The sequence below is a fragment of the Pseudorca crassidens genome, chromosome 7 (assembly GCF_039906515.1).
Source record: "Pseudorca crassidens isolate mPseCra1 chromosome 7, mPseCra1.hap1, whole genome shotgun sequence".
Classification (NCBI taxonomy): Eukaryota; Metazoa; Chordata; class Mammalia; order Artiodactyla; family Delphinidae; genus Pseudorca; species Pseudorca crassidens.
In genome coordinates, this window is record NC_090302.1 from 63,684,289 (window position 1) to 63,700,814 (window position 16,526).

Sequence of the window (16,526 nt, forward strand, 5' to 3'; positions counted from 1 at the left end):
ATACAAAATCAACATGCAAAATCAGTAGCATTTCTATATACTAATAATGAATTTTCTGAGAAAGAACTAAAGAAATCAATCCCATTTACAATGGCATCAAAAACAATAAAATACTTAGGAATAAATTTAACTAAGGAGTTGAAAGATCTCTACTCTGAAAACTATAAGACATTGATGAAAGGAATCAAAGCAGATACAAATAAATGGAAAGGTATCTTGTGTTCATGGACAGGAAGAACTAATATGGTTAAAATGTCAATACTACCGAAATCATCTAGAGCGGGGTCCCCAACCCCCGGGCCATGGACCAGTACCAGTCTGCGGCCTGTTAGGAACCAGGCCGCACAGCAGGAGGGGAGTGACAGGTGAGCGAGTGAAGCTTCATCTGCCGCTCCCCATTGCTCTCATTACCACCTGAACCATCCCCTCCCCCCTCCCATGGAAAAATTCTCTTCTACAAAACCAGTCCCTGATGCCAAAAAGGTTGGGGACCGCTGATCTAGAGGATTAATGCAAGCTTCCAAATGCATTTTTTACAGAAGTAGCAGAAACACTCCTAAAATTTATAAGGAATCACAAAAGACCCTAAATAGCAAAAGAATCCTGAGAAAGAAGAACAAAGCAGGAAGCATCACACTTCTTGATTTCAAGCTACACTGTACAACTGTAGTCATCAAAACAGGAGGGTACTGGCGTGAAAAGAGACAAACAGACCAATGGAACAGAATCGAGAATGTAGAAATAACCCCAAGCATATATGGTTAACTAATATTTGACAAGAAAGCCAAGCATACACAATAGAAAAAAGACAGTCCCTTCAATAAGTGGTACTGAGGGGTGGGGGGGGAGGGATTGATTGGGAGATTGGGATTAACAGAGGCAAATGATTATGCATAGAATGAATAAACAACAAGGTCCTACTGTATAGCACAGGGAACTATTGGGTTGGCCAAAAAGTTTGTAAAACCCAAACAAATTTTTTGGTCAACCCAATATATTCAATATCCTGTGATAAACTATAATGGAAAAGGATATAAAAAGGGATGTACACATATGTATAACTGAATCACTTCTCTGTACAGCAGAAACTAACATAACATTGTAAATCAATTATACATCAATAAAATATTTTTTAAATATAAGTAGTGCTGAGATAATTAGCTCTTAACCTGCAAAAAAATGAAACTGGTCCCATATTTTATACTACTCCCCAAAATTAACTCAAATTGAATTAAAGACTTAAATGTAAGGCCTGAAACCATGAAACTCCTAGAAGAATATATAGAAACAAAGCTCCCTGATATGGGCCTTGATAATGATTTTTTGGATATGACATCTAAAGCACAAGCAACAAAATCAAAAATAAACAAGTGGGACTACATCAAACTAAAAAGCTGTACAGCAAAAGAAATGATCAACAAAGTGAAAACCATTTATCTGATAAGGGGTTAATATCCAAAACATATAAAGAACTCATACAATTCAGTAGCAAAAAATATATATAATTAAAAATGGGCAAAGAAACTGAATAGACATTTCTTCAAAGAAGATGTATGAAAGGCCAACAGGTACATAAAAAGATACTCAACATCACTAGTCATTAGGAAAATGCAAATTAAAACCACAATGAGATATCACCTCCTGCCTGTTAGAATGGCCATCATCAAAAAGACAAGAGATAACAAATGCTGACATGGATGTGGAGAAAAGGGAATTTATCCAAAGATAACAAAAACACTAACTCTGAAGATATCTGCACTCACATTCATAGCAACATTAATTACAATAGCCAAGACATAGAAACAATCTAAGTGTTCATCAACAGGTGAATGGATTAAAAAGTTGTGAGATCCATCCATCTATCTATCTATCTATCTATCTATCTATAATTCAGTCATAAAAAAGAAGAAATCCTACCATTTGTGACAGCATGGATAGACCTTGAAGGCATTATGCTAAGTGAAATATGTCAGAAGAGAAGGACAAATGTTGTATGATCTCACTTACATGTAGGATCTAAACAAACAAACAAACTCACAGAAAAAGAAATCAAACTTGTGATTGCCAGAGGCAGAAGGTGGGCAGAGGGGGAACTGGAGGCTGGTGGTCAAAAGGTACGAACTTCCAGTTACAAGACAGATAAGTACTAGGGATGTAATGTACAACATGATAACTATAGCTAACACAGCTGTATGATATATAGGGAAGTCGTTGAGAGTAAATCCTAGGAGTTCTTAATACAAGGAAAATTTTTTTTTCCTTTTTTTCTTTATATGAGAAAATAGATGTTAGCTAAAGCTGTTGTGGTAATCATTTCACAATATACATCAAACCATCATGCTGTACGCCTTAAACTTATACAGTGATGTATGTTAATTATTTCTTAATACTGGGGTTGGGGGTGAAACTACACCAGCATTTGCTGAGACCTCTGTTCCACTGATACCACGGTTATTTTCTGGACTCCACATCATAGTTCCGTATGGAGACCCTATTTCCCTAATCATGGAAAACTATGATCTCACCACTAAAAATAAACAGCTAAGAACCAAAGAGAATAATTGCAATTGAAAGTGTCCTGAACAAAAATCAAGCTTTATATGATCTCAGTTTAATCATCTGCCCTGTGTTATTCTTTTCCAGAATTATATATTTTCCAGTTTCATATTTTCTTTACCACTAATGTAGGTATATAGTTTCTTCCCTTCAAGGACATTAAGCAGTTTTTGAGTTGTATAAATTTTCCTCTGAAAGCATTTTTTAAATATGACCTGTAGCTTTGTTTACTTGAATGCATTTGATTTGGATATCCAAGGATTTAAATCCTAAGGAATGCTATGAGAAAATAAATAAATATAAATGCTGTCCTTGAGAGGCCAGTGATTATCTGGTACTGGATTCATCCTTACACTATATTCTTCCTCAAGTACAGGGCACTTTATGTATTTGAAAGCAATAAAGTGAACTCGGGATGGAACAAAGTGATGGATTGTTTCTGGGGTTTTTGTGGTTTTATGGCTTTGGGTTTATAAGCAAATTTTGTTTTATGAAAACAACATGAAAAGCCTGTCATTGTTTACGATATTAAAGTCTAATATAAAAAAATAATAACGTTTTCCAGCTTAATAAGCAGGCATTAAGCTTAGAAGCAGATCTAGTTCTACCAAACTCTCAGGATTCACTCCCAAAGTTGCTGTCATTCTCTACAAAAAGATCCAAAAAGTATTTGGAAACACAGAACAAAATATTTAAAGGTCCAGGCCAATATAATTGTTTCTAATGAATTTTTCTTTTACATTGGTTGTACATAATATTTGGTCATTGTGGTGAAATATGTGTTATTTCCTTTTGAATGGATCTCATTTCAACAAAATTGATTAGAATAACGACTTAGAACATTGATCCGGTAAATTTTTTAACACTAGTTCAGAAGATTCAATTATTGTAATCTTCAATTGGCTCTCATTGTTCAATAAACATTGACAAAATAATTAATTGAGAAGGTATGTACTCTACATTTTAAAGAACATGTTATTTTTTTCTAAAATCATTTAATGATGACAATTTGGCTTTGTAACAAAACTGAAAATATTAATTCATTGAGAGATGAATCATCTCTCATCCAGTAAGCCAATAAGCAATATTTAAAGAATATTTTTCATTAAAATCTATTCAGTAAAAACACCCTCAAGAACAGCAACGAATATATAAGACTATGAGTCTCAAAACAACAAAAAACAAAAAAAAATTTAACATGACCTTTATTAACTGAAGCATATATTTTTAAAAGTATTCCAGATAATTGCTAATCACATTTTAAAAATAAACATTAGATTAATACAGCCAAGGACACCTTAGAAATGAACAATTAGAGTTATTCAGATAATTCGGTCTTTGCTATGGACTAAAATTTTTAAATGACTTTTTTGTTTACATTTCAAATGGCTTTCTAACTTACAAACTCAAGGTGTGTTTGTGTCTCTGTGTGTGTGTAGAATCCTTCCTAAGGATGCCCCCAAAATACTACAATTTTAAAACCTTATTTTTCAGTTCAAAGCTTTCTGCCACTTACCACTGTCTAGTGTATTACCAGTTCCTTGGTAAAACTTTATTCTTAGCCTGTGACGTCCCTGTGGATGACTGTGGAAAGAGCCTTTGCTTTTTATTCCTAGAGGTTAATATAAGACATAAAATTTTACTAGGTACTCAGAAACTGTTTATTGAATGAACCAAAAATTGATGAATTTTTTTAATCAATGAACATTGTTCTGAAATATCCCTCTTTAAACTTGAAATGCATTATAACAGGTACTATACAACAAAAGCACAGCTGCTTTGGATTTTCATGAATTGGATATTTTCCCGAACCTAAGTAATAGGAATCCTGTCATGAAAACAGGAAGATAATAACAATACGTTGTGACTTACTTATAATAATTTTTTTTAAATATCTATTTCCTTTACTGCTATATAATTGTTGATGAGAACAGTCACCGTGTGAGAGGGCATTGATAAATAGGCATTTATAAGAAACCTCACAAAAGTTGGCTTTCTCAATACAGACTGTCAAGGTGGATACTATTATTATCAGCCCTATCTTACGGGTGAGGAACAAGAGAGGCCTCAAGAGGTTAAGTAATTTGCTCAAGTTAATGCTGCTGGTGAGATGCAGAGAAGAGCCTCCCAGGTTTCCAGAGCCTGTGTTCCATCCACTGAACTACCATGTCTCCTGGTACTTTGGAAGAATCTATATCTATGAATTTAATTTTACATAATTTCTCTTTCCAAGTGTACTTTAACATAATACCTTTTAAAGACAAAATTTCATTTTTAACTCATTTTGAATCATTCATTTACTCTTCCTTTAATCAGATTTCTCATCCAACTTTGCATTTCTATGTATCTTTTTAAAAATTGTTATAGGAACAGTAGAAGTAACTGTAAAAATATACTGTGTTGAAGCTGACTTCAAAAGTTATTATATAGGAATAGAAACATACACATCAAAGGCACTGGACTCGATATGAACCTTATTTTTCTTACTAGTGCTTCCCACATCTCAACCAAATAATCTTCTACTTGAGCCCATGTACTAAAGCCTACCTACTCCCACTACACACTCAAATTTAGTGGTCAAAATAGCAAACATGTCGCTCTTCACTTAATGTCTTTTTTTTTTCGAATTTTATTTGATTTTTTTTTTTTGATACAGCAGGTTCTTATCAGTTATCTATTTTATACATACTAGTGTATATATGTCAATCCCAACATTTAATGTTTTTGAAATACGTCAATTACATATAAATTCAAACTGCCTGTAAATTGGTGTATGCAGTTTTGCAAAGATTCCAGTGAAAAAGCTTCCTTTCTGGCCAGCCTTTACCATTACATAAGAAAGGATCTCATGGTTTGCCTCTCTCAGTCCATCTGGGGTCTCTCTCTGTGACTGTATTTTAATCTTATTAGAATTCATCACTAACGTGGTTTCTCTCTCACTTGAACCCAAATCAAAATCAGCTTAATGTCATGTTCCTGGTGACTCAGTATGAAACAGGGACATGTCAAAAGATCTTACATTTGGGGGATCTTAGAAATTCTTGTTTTCCTTTGACTTCTTTTAAATTTTTTTAGGTGATAATTTTTATTACTAACATTATTAGGTATACTACCTACTTATAAAAAGGCTTTGGGGAGATTTATGAGGAAAAAAAAAAGAGAGAGAACCACTTAAACTCAATTAGAAGTATCCTAAGTATCACAAGAAAACAGAATACGTAAGATTTAATTTCATATCACCTCTGTATTCACATATGGGTAACCCCCAACTTACTAAGGAACAGAGCTCCAAAAGCTCATAGGCGAGTCAGTGGTCTGGACCTCACATTGAAATCTCCTATCAAAACAATATCATACAAGGTGACTAGGTTTTCATACCAGCCCACAAAGCCCAACTCAACTCTGAATGCACTTCAGCTATGATACCAATAGTACCAACATGAAATTTGAGTCTAGGGAAGCTGGCTTGAAGACTCATGCCAAAGTGGAGAATAAGTCTCTATACAGTGAATTCATTCATTCTACAGACATTAATTGAGTACCCAGAGGCTACAGAGGGTCAGTTTTACATGTTCTAATTCTGGAATTAAAGAGACCTGATCTTTAAATATTAACTGGAGATAAAATAATGCCTTAAAAGAAATTAAAAAAAAAAAAAGAAATAAGATAGGTAAAGTCCTCGGCACATAAAAGATGAACTAATTTTAGTTCCTTTCCTTCTTTCCCAAGAGACAAAAAAGAAAAGGGGGGCCGTAGCTTTCTCTATTTAAATTCCTAAAGAAAGCCAATCTTCACTTCCAAACCCTCTTCTCTCCCTGTGGGCACTCCCATCTCCCTGACACCCATCCTCCCAGGCACTGTGCCCCATGCCAGCCACCTTGGATTTCCCACTGTTCCAGTCACTAAAAGCATCACCTCTCAACCTAACCTTGTCCTCATTCCTGCAGCCACTAATGTCCACCAGGTGCTAAAAGAAAAGCAGATGATATGAATTTAAAACAATTGCTTTTGGTAATTGACATTTATTTTTTAAGAAAATGTCTGTCAATCCCAATGAATTTCTAATTAGTATAATGTTTCAGACAGTGTAAGAGTGATGTAAAAGAATTCAGGAAGACTATAATTGGAAGATGTTTGGGGACGGGGAGACAGCCATTCCTTTATTCCTTCAGAGTGAAGAAAATGCAATGAAGACTCATAGAGTTGTATGGAAACACAACTTCAAGGGGGCCCACATGGATTGGAATGTCCAAGAAGACTTCTATGTTGAAGGCCTTTCCTAGGATATAAGCCCCATGAGAGCAGGGATGTCATCTGTTCAAAGCAACCCTGAATCTCAAGGACCTAGAATAACTTCTGGTTGGCACTGAATTGAAAAAATGTGGAAAAAAGAAAGCACATTGGCTTAAATTTAGACCCTGACGAATGAGTAAAACTTAACTGGGACACATGGGATTAGTAGAAGTGAAGTCCCTTAGGTAGAAAAGAGTAGGGCTCTTTGGCAAATTTAAAGAAGAAAAAGGAGACTGTCAGAAGATGAGTCAGAAGCGCTAGGGAGAAAAGTAAGAAATGAATTTGGAGAGGTGGGCAAATGCCAGATCTGGCTGGGCCTTTCAGGATGTATAAGAATTTAAGACATTTTTTCAGAGACTGCCTAACTCCCTCATCTTGAGGCCCCAACTTGGACTGAATGTTCCACAGCCACAACATGTCTGATGCAGTGGCAGGGAGAGTCTGGTGTGGGAGGCATGGAGGAAGAGCAGAAGCAGCCTCTGTATGTTAGGAAGATGAGTAACTCGAGCTATGCCTTTAGAGCCACCATACCTGTACTAGAACACATTGCTAATGAATAAATAGACCATGGATATTTGAGTCCTTGGCCTAAGGCTCTTCCATGAAGAAAAATCATACTTTGAGGCATTGTTTATATGTTCAGACTGCTTGCTAGCTAGCCAAGCATGCTGGGATAGTTCATTGAAAGAAAAACCTGAAAAATGAAAACATTGTACTCCTGAATCTCTCTCTCTCTCTCTGTGTGTGTGTGTGTGTGTGTGTGTGTGTGAGAGAGAGAGAGAGAGAGAGAGAGAGAGAGAGAGGGAGAAGGCGAGAGGGAGAGGGCAAGAGAGAGAGGGAGGGGGGAGAGAGAGAGAAGGGCAGAGAAAGAGAGACAGAGAGACAGAGAGAGGGAGAGAGAGGAAATTCTGTCAGGGGGCTGACTTTAAAAGAATGGAGGATTACACACTTCACTGTTCAAGGGTGACAGAGAGAAAACGAAGCTGGCACCAAGCAGGAAGCCCAATCCCGTCTGAATAAAACATTGCACATTTATGCAACCCCTGGTACCCGATCTTTTATCACAAACTATTTTGATTGCAAAGAGAGAAAAGCGCTAAGTAAAAATTATTTACTCTGGGTCTATTATGAAAAGAACAGATTAGCTCCCTAACACTTCGTTCTTTTTGAAGGTGTATTTTCTACCTTCCCGGTATGATTTATATTAATGAGAGGTTTAAAACAGGTTTTAACTTAAGAATGATTGCTGATGGTGAAGTGAGTAATTATACACCTTCTGACAGGACACGTGAATGGCTCATACAAGGGAACTGCATAACATGCCAAGCTAATCCTCCCTGCATAAAAAGGGAGAATACTTTGCAAGCTGGCCGATTTTAAGCTCCAGTTAACAAAAACCCTTTTTGTTGGAGCCTAAAACAAGAATGGGTTAACAAAAGCAAGGAGGAAAAAAATCTCATTTTTTTCCCTTCTTCACAAAATATAGTATTACAGGACTTAAAAGTTTTGAAAGGCCACGATGCGGCTGAAAGACCTGAGAAAGGGGCAAGGTCTGGGCCAACAACGACAAACCGAAAAGAACGCAAGGAAAACCAGAACCTCTTATCAGTAGGGAACGTTACGATGTGATTCTAGTTTATTGTCGTTGTTGTTTAATTTTTTATTTTTAACGAGTTAAAGGTGTAGCGACAGGGAAGGCGCCAACACTCTCTGGCTAGGTAGAGATGAAACGGGTTCATGGATGTCATAAAGGAAAAACCTTAAGCCACGGTGGGCGAGTCAACAGTGTGTGTGCCATTTCTGCATGGCTGCGTTTTTCTCATACAAGAGCCACTTCTGGACAATAACAAGACCCCTAAAGCATCTGCTTAGGGATTACGACCTGGCTACACTGAGAAATGCTCAGTTAACACAGGGCGGCCGTGGGCTTAACTCTGTGCGTGCCTGGCCTGCCCACCACCAAACACACAAAATGCACAGTGGTCCGAGATGCTCTCTGAAGAAGACACTCAGCTGTTGGCATCACTCACCCGCTCAGGGAAAGGCAAGGAAGAAATAAAAGCCACCACATTTACTCCACATAATGGGAATTGAGAAAAGGAAGACTGGAAGACAAAGGTTAGCAGGTGAAAGGAAGGAAGCCCAGAGGTCCATTGAACGTCTTAGAGGGCTAGGGATCAAGTCTTAGTATTATATTCTTTTCTAAGATGGACATCACCTTAGAAATTTTCAAATTAGAAATTTAACAGAGTCCTTATACTCCTATGTCTCGTAAATGATTCCTAGAATCCTAAAGTTTGACAAGTTCCTAAGATGACTTGAACTATTCGTCCTACTTTACTTAAATATTTAGATGGATTCATTGGCCGCTGTGGTGTCTTCTGCACCTACAGGGAGCTATGATCACAGAAGTCAGGAATGCCCCCACCTACTTGCAGGGTCCCCGGACACAGAGCCCAGGGCTGCCAGGTCTCCTCTAGCAAACTGACACGCCCAGCAGGACAGGTCAAGGGGGCAGGCCTGCCTCTGGTTCCTTCCTTCTGCATTTGCTCTTGACAGGACAGAGCAGAAAGTCTTCACTTGTTAAGACAGCCAAGGCAAAGAACAGGAAGCTGAAGTTGTGGCACTTCCTAAACTAACTGTATTACTACTGCTCTTCAAAAGATCCTTTATACACATGTGGTTTAACCCTAAAGATAGTAAATCATGTTGAAATTGTGATATCCACACAAATATAGCTTTAAAATACTCTTTCCAAATGCAAATAATAAGTAAATCATTTCCATTCCTTCATGGGTAACTGGAAACTGAAATTTCTAGATGTGGAGGGATTTCTCAGAAAGTGATCCCCAGAATTTTCATGAAAAACATTTAACAATTTACCATAAAGAGGTTTGAGGTTCAGCATTCAGCTCTTTTGCTGTTATTCTTTAATATCTGTTTGCAAACTGCATATATTGCAAAGTGAGCCTATATACCAGGCAGAATTAACTAGTACTGTGAGCTGAAATATTTCAGTTTAATTAGAGTCCATCAATTTTGATCCGAAATAATGAGCAGAGGACACTTTTGTCATCATTAGCACTCATTCCAATACTCAAAAGGAAAATTGTTCTGAAATGTATACATCTTCTTACATATCTAAAGCATCTATTGATTATAATTACCAAAACAAAAGTCAAGGGCAATGCTTTTTTATTATGTTATACGTCAAGGAAAGATGCTTAGAGAACTTCTGTAACCCTTGGAAACACAGCACTGGAGCCTGGAGTCTTTTGACTCACTGACTCACTGTCAAACCTAGGAGAAATTATCCTGCAGTAAAATGTCAGAGGATTACTCTCTAGATTGGATGGCAGAGAGATTAGAGTTCTCAGCATCAGAAACATTACAAAATGCACGTGCCAGAAAAGTACATGCAATAAAAGTACTGGGAACAAGAACCCATTAATTGCAACATGTAAGAGAGAAGCTACCGCTTGATGTAGCAGGTTAGGAAGGAATGAGACTGGTGAGAAGAGGCATGCAGGGATATTATTAATCTATTTTTAAATTTTTGTTTCTTTATTCATACATTCATTTAAATTTTTTATTTAATTATTTTAAATCTTATTCAAATAAATTTAAACAAAATTTTATTTCTTAAACTGGGTGATGCATGCAAGAGTTTGTTGAAACATTTCTATTTTTGTATGTCTTAAATATTTCAAAATACATTTTTAAGAAACTGAACCAAGGGAATTAGAATAGGAATAATGAGGTGAAATCACCGGATCAAAGAATTGTAGGGAAAAAAGTAGCTTCAAGGATGTACACTTGGTCTCTCTGAACAGACCAAGAACAACCTAATATTTTCAACTTTAAATCCTTTACTATAATCGGGGTTCAGATGCGGCAGTCTTAGTATGCAGGCCTTCACAACTGGTAGGAGCTTAAGAAATATACGTCTATAGATGATAATGATAATTTTACTCAAATAGGACATTACGGAGAATGTTAGATGCTTGAAAATCAATATAAAGAACAAATACTATGTCAGAAAAAACAACCTCACGTATAGTGTAAGAGCCTCCAATGGAAACTAATAAGGAAGACTGGCAGACTGATTCTTTTGAGAAATTCCTAAAACAATGTTTTTGCAGATTTGCCTATTGAAGCTCTACCTTTACTGACCTTCTTTCCAATCCTGAGCTCTCTCTGAGTCTTCATACATGCTGTTTCCTCTTCCTGGAATACCACTGCCCTTCCCCTGGTTAACTTTTGTTTTTTCTCTTTTTTTAACGTCTTTATTGGAGTATAATTCCTTTATAATGGTGTGTTAGTTTCTGCTTTATAACAGAATGAATCAGCTATACGTATACATATATCCCCATATCCCTTCCCTCTTGCATCTCCCTCCTGCCCTCCCTATCCCACCCCTCTAGGTGGTCACAAAGCACCGAGCTGATCTCCCTGTGCTATGCAGCTGCTTCCCACTAGCTATCTATTTTACGTTTGGTAGTGTATATATGTCCATGCCACTCTCTCACTTCATCCCAGCTTACCCTTCCCCCTCCCCGTGTCCTCAAGTCCATTGTCTACGTCTGTGTCTTTATTCCTGTCCTGCCCCTAGGTTCTTCAGAACCATTTTTTTTTAATTCCATATATATGTGTTAGCATACAGTATTTGATTTTCTCTTTCTGACTTACTTCACTCTGTACGACAGTCTCTAGGTCCATCCACCTCACTACAAATAACTCAATTTCGTTTCTCTTTATGGCTGAGTAATACCCCATTGTATATATGTGCCACATCTTCTTTATCCATTCGTCTGTCGATGGACACTTAGGTTGCTTCCATGTCCTGGCTATTGCAAATAGTGCTGCAATGAACACTGTGATACGTGACTCTTTTTGAATTATGGTTTTCTCAGGGTATATGTGCAGTAGTGGGATTGCTGGGTCACATAAAAATCTGGAATGCTTTACGAATTTGCATGTCATCCTTGCGCAGGGGCAATGCTAATCCTCTCTGTATCGTTCCTATTTTTTTAGTATATGTGCTGCCGAAGCAAGCACCCCTGGTTAACTTTTATTCTGGCCGCCTTCACTGATCTGGTGTATGTGTCTGTCTCTTTTCTGTCCCCGTAAGATTCTATATTTCAACACCATAACTTTCCCCATACTTTCATCAGACTTGACTGACTGTCTCCCTATATCCATATCCTACAGTTACTTGAGGTACTAATTTCCATAAAGCCAAGAACTGTGTCAGTCTTCTTCATCTTTGCATTTCCACTATCCGTACTACTACTGAGTGGCTGGCTGAATGAACTCTATGACTATTCTAAAATCTTTCCACTTTCTTCTTCAATTTAAAGGATACACAGAATGCTCCCATGTACAATATATTCATTCTCTAACACCAGGAAGTATACAGGTATGTAAATCTATGTGCATATCAATATATATGATTGTCAGATGAAAAGTTACACAGAACAAATAACTTTCTTATACAGCTTGACTGATATATACTAAGGTATGTGTTGAACGTTGAAAGCAGCTGTTGACACTAGTTTTTTAGGAAATAATCACTAAGTCTCTACATTTTATTTCTTTAAATTCAAGCTCAGAAAAGTTAAAAAAAAAAAAAAGATCTGGTGTTCATGGGATACCATTTAAAACTTGGGAGGCAGCCTGATGGAGTAGAATGCGTTCTGTATTTAGGAACTCAGTTCTTCTGGACTGCTCCTTACCTAGCCTAGGTGATTCTTTTAGTGCCAAAGGCCTCAGGTTCCTTATCTGTAAATGATTAGATTAGATAACAAGGGCAACAACCAATATTTATACAGCTGTTAGTTGATGACTTTGACATATGCTATCTCATCCTAAAAGACCCCTCTGGGTTTTCATGTGCTGTGATGTCAGTTTTACTCAAAACTATTATTTGGTTATATGCCATTTACCAAACTAAATCCAAGAAGTAAATTTGTTCAGGTAATTAATTTCTTATTAAAAAAAAAAAGCACTGTTGTACTGCAATAGCTAGAATGACTTAAAATGTAATGTTGAATAACAATTAGGTGCTAAATCACCTTCAAAGAACCGACTACCTTTTGTTTTGCTGCTCACCGGAAGCATCACTGGGACCTGCCTGATAGTAAAGATCAAGGGGCTGGCTTTATTTGCCCAAGGAGAAAGAATCAGTCACCTCTGCAGGAAGGGTTCTGTCAAAAAGAATGCCTGTCCCTACTAGACTGCACCGCTTCTCCCCAAGGCTTGAACTTGAACTACTTAACTCTACAATACTCATAGAGTTTTTAATGTAATTACTACTGAAAGCTCAATGCATTTATTTAAACTCAAATTAAAGAGTAAATGACTAATTTCCCCAAAGCAAGTTTTGATAGAAGAGAGGAGTCAGCTCCGTGAGTGTCTGGCCTCTAGTATGAAGACTACACTGGGTATTTTAAACGCAAATTTAAACCATAAAAGTAATACCGTAGTAATCACTCTACCTCCATCTTGCATCCCTACAACAAAGCTTCTTCACAAAGATATACATATACATTATAGATAACAATTCTACATGGAACTGCTCACTAACAGCTAAAGTAAACTGGTATCCTTATGAATGTAAGGTCCTCTGTACTGTTGATTGTAGCTACTGCTTTTGAATTTATTTTCCAAAACTGACTGACCACAAAATAAAACCATCTCTTTACAACTTCTCTTTTTCCTTATGTTTGCAGTCTCCAGAGGAAGACTCCATAATTTCATCTTGAGAACTTCCTTGTCAGTAATCGTTAGTGATGGAGACAGAAATTAAAATTGATTATTTGAATTCTACAAGCTGCTTATGCTCGCAATTATCATAAAACTACGTTATACCCAAAATGCCCTCATCCTCTGGGAATGTGGGTGAGGGGTTTACACGAAATAGTCCATTTATGTTTCTCCAGGTTTAGGCCAATGTGTGTAGAGTTGTATGGAAACTTAAAAACACATTCTTCTCGGCTGGATTAACCGAGGCAGGAAGTCACTATCCTCTCTTAGTAGACCAAACAATTCTCACTTCATCGCTAGAATTAAATTCCAGAGAATTTTTTGGATTCTATTTAATGAATGAGGATATATTTTTCATGTGGTGTCATTGTTTTACTACTTCCCATGTTTATTTGGACAGATTCAAGCGCTGGGTAGGAAATGTATTGGTTGGCAACTTCAGTTTTGGAAGAGAAAGTAAACACATGCTGATTAGCAAACAGTAAACTCTACTGTGTTTAATTTTGGCTTCTCTTAAAAAAAAAAAAAAAAACACAAAAAAACCACTATTTGGTGTTGTGTTCCAAGTAGGAGCATTTGTCCCTAAGTTCTTTCCTAACCCCTTACTGGAGGGCTTCCAGAATTACTCTCATTTTTTTCCCTTCTTCCCCTAACACCAGTGGCAAACGCCAACATTATTTAAGAAAATACTTGTACATATGGTATCCTCCTAGCACAGATTTGCCATCCAGTTGAACAGTAGGGCCACTAACCCACACAAACTAAACTGCAAAATTATGAACTGCATAAACATAAACAATTATTTCCAGCTCTGATACATTCAAGGTAAAATCACACTTCAGAAAATCCCAGAAAGGCTACTGACTGAAAACTATCAGGTCTGATAATTGAAGGTGGTAAATATGACAATAAGCTAGAATTTCAAATGCTCTCTTTAGAGCCAACTTCTTTCATTTATCTCATTCGCTTGCTTTACTACAGCCGCCAAATTATCCTTCAAATTTAAGTTTATCCTTAAGCTTATCCTTAGCTCTCTCCTCGTCTATCCTCAGAGGCTCATTACAAGCAATATCACCGAAAAAGTGTCCAGGAACAGCACATACACGGAAAATCCTGAGTATCTAAGATATATCCCTGCCCATCGGGCACAGACCCTTTTCATTATTTCAGAGCTCCGTTTCATAAAAGAAAAGTCATGTTTGATCTTTTATTCCTCGTGATTAAAGCTCACTTACCATTCTTCAACTTCCCATGATGCCTCTGAGGTATGCAAAATGTTGTCCCCACTCATCCAATGGGAAAGCCAAGGCACCCAGAAGCTATATAACTTGTCAAACGGCCCAGTAGAAGAGGTAAGCGCCATCTCTATCAGGTCTACGTTGTTTATTCAACAGGCATTATTGTGAATCTGCCAGGTTCTGCATTGTGCTAGGTACTATACCTATGTTCTATTATGTTCTAGGCCCAGGCAAAAGAGTGTTAAATGATGGAAGTTCCAACCCACATGAGGCTAACAGCTGGTGGGGGTGAGAAGCAGTAAACCAGGAAACAGGTGAATATAAAATATGCCAGGGAGCTATAGGGTGAACAGTCAAGCAGAGTAAGGGAAAAGAGGCTTGGAGGAGGGAGCAATGGATGGAGTGGTGGGAGAAGGCCTCTCTGAGCATACCTCTGAATGACGTGAGGGGACAAGCCCTGCAATGATCTGGGGAGAAAGGCTTACCCAGCAGCAAGAACAGGGAGAGCAAAGTGCTGGAGGAGTGGCGAGAAGGCCAGCGCTGCGGATGCTAAGAGAACAGGGGGAGTGTGACCTGGGCAGGAGAGGGAGGCAGGGGCCAGGGCTTACAGCCCCAGGAAGTCACCATGAGATGGGGAGACTGCAAACAAGTGAGACTAAGCTAGAGAGAAAGAACCAGGGTGATGAGTTTGATACATAAACTCGTAATTAAAATACACTGCATGAAAAGGAGGGGGATGCTTCTCTCTGCCATCAGGTGGAGACTATATAAGCACAAACACACAGAATGGCCCTGGTCTGAATTTTTTACATGCTAGGAAACATTTTCTCGCTGGCTGATCCCATCAAATACAAAGAAGTGGCTCAACAGCATCCAGTACCTAAGAGAGACCCAAAGCATTTCCTTCTGTAAAGCTCTGCAGCTGAGGGCTTACATCCGCCTGGTCCAATCAGTTCATTTCCAAACAAAGGTAGGAAATGGCTGCATCCTAGGATTTCATTGTGGGCTCATGAGTCAGTGCTTTGGAACTTGGTGTCTTTGGGAGTGAGTGTCTATTCTTCACGTCTCTTGCCACAGGGGGAAAAAGGTACAGATAAACAGTAACACAACTTCACCCTACTGAGATACGAATCTGTGGGCTTTTCCACCCCTTCTCAAAAATAAATGAATGAATGACCGAAATTCAGGTCCTTCTTGTTTTTTTCTTTCTCTCTCTCTTTTGTTTCCTAATTCCCAGCTCTCCCATGTGTTTCCTAAACAACATAAAGTCAACTGATGGTGAAAGTACACCACATGGTAATTATTTAAAGGCTGTTATGTTAGACCATGAAGTTTAAAAGAAATTTGTATTCTATAAAAGTGGCCAATAATGTATCCCATGACATAGGAATCTAAGAAATGAAAATTAAGAAATCTGTTGTAAAGAACAAAATGATTCCCCATGATTTAACCCAAAGATTTGTGGTATTTTACTTTCAAAATGTTAGAACAGTAATTTAACTTTGAAAACTATTTTTTATAGAACAGTTGCAAAGAAAACAATATATAAATTGTAAGTGTAAAGTAAGCAAAGGAGAAAACAGTGTGTGTGTGTGTGTGTGTGTGTGTGTGTGTGTATTTTAGGAATATTATTCTAAATAAAAAAAGCTTCAGAGGTATACTTAACCTACAGGC

The 16,526-nt window shown here is 37.5% G+C and overlaps 1 protein-coding gene and 1 non-coding gene across 14 annotated transcripts in view; both read right to left on the bottom strand.

Moving 5' to 3' along the window:
* Positions 1 to 16,526, bottom strand: part of NFIB (nuclear factor I B) — a 440,917-nt gene that overhangs the window by 145,780 nt on the left and 278,611 nt on the right. The gene's annotated exons all lie outside the window — the stretch shown is intronic.
* LOC137228487 (U6 spliceosomal RNA) lies at positions 11,798 to 11,907 on the bottom strand. Its single transcript, XR_010945277.1, has one exon. It is a non-coding gene; the product is annotated as a U6 spliceosomal RNA (small nuclear RNA).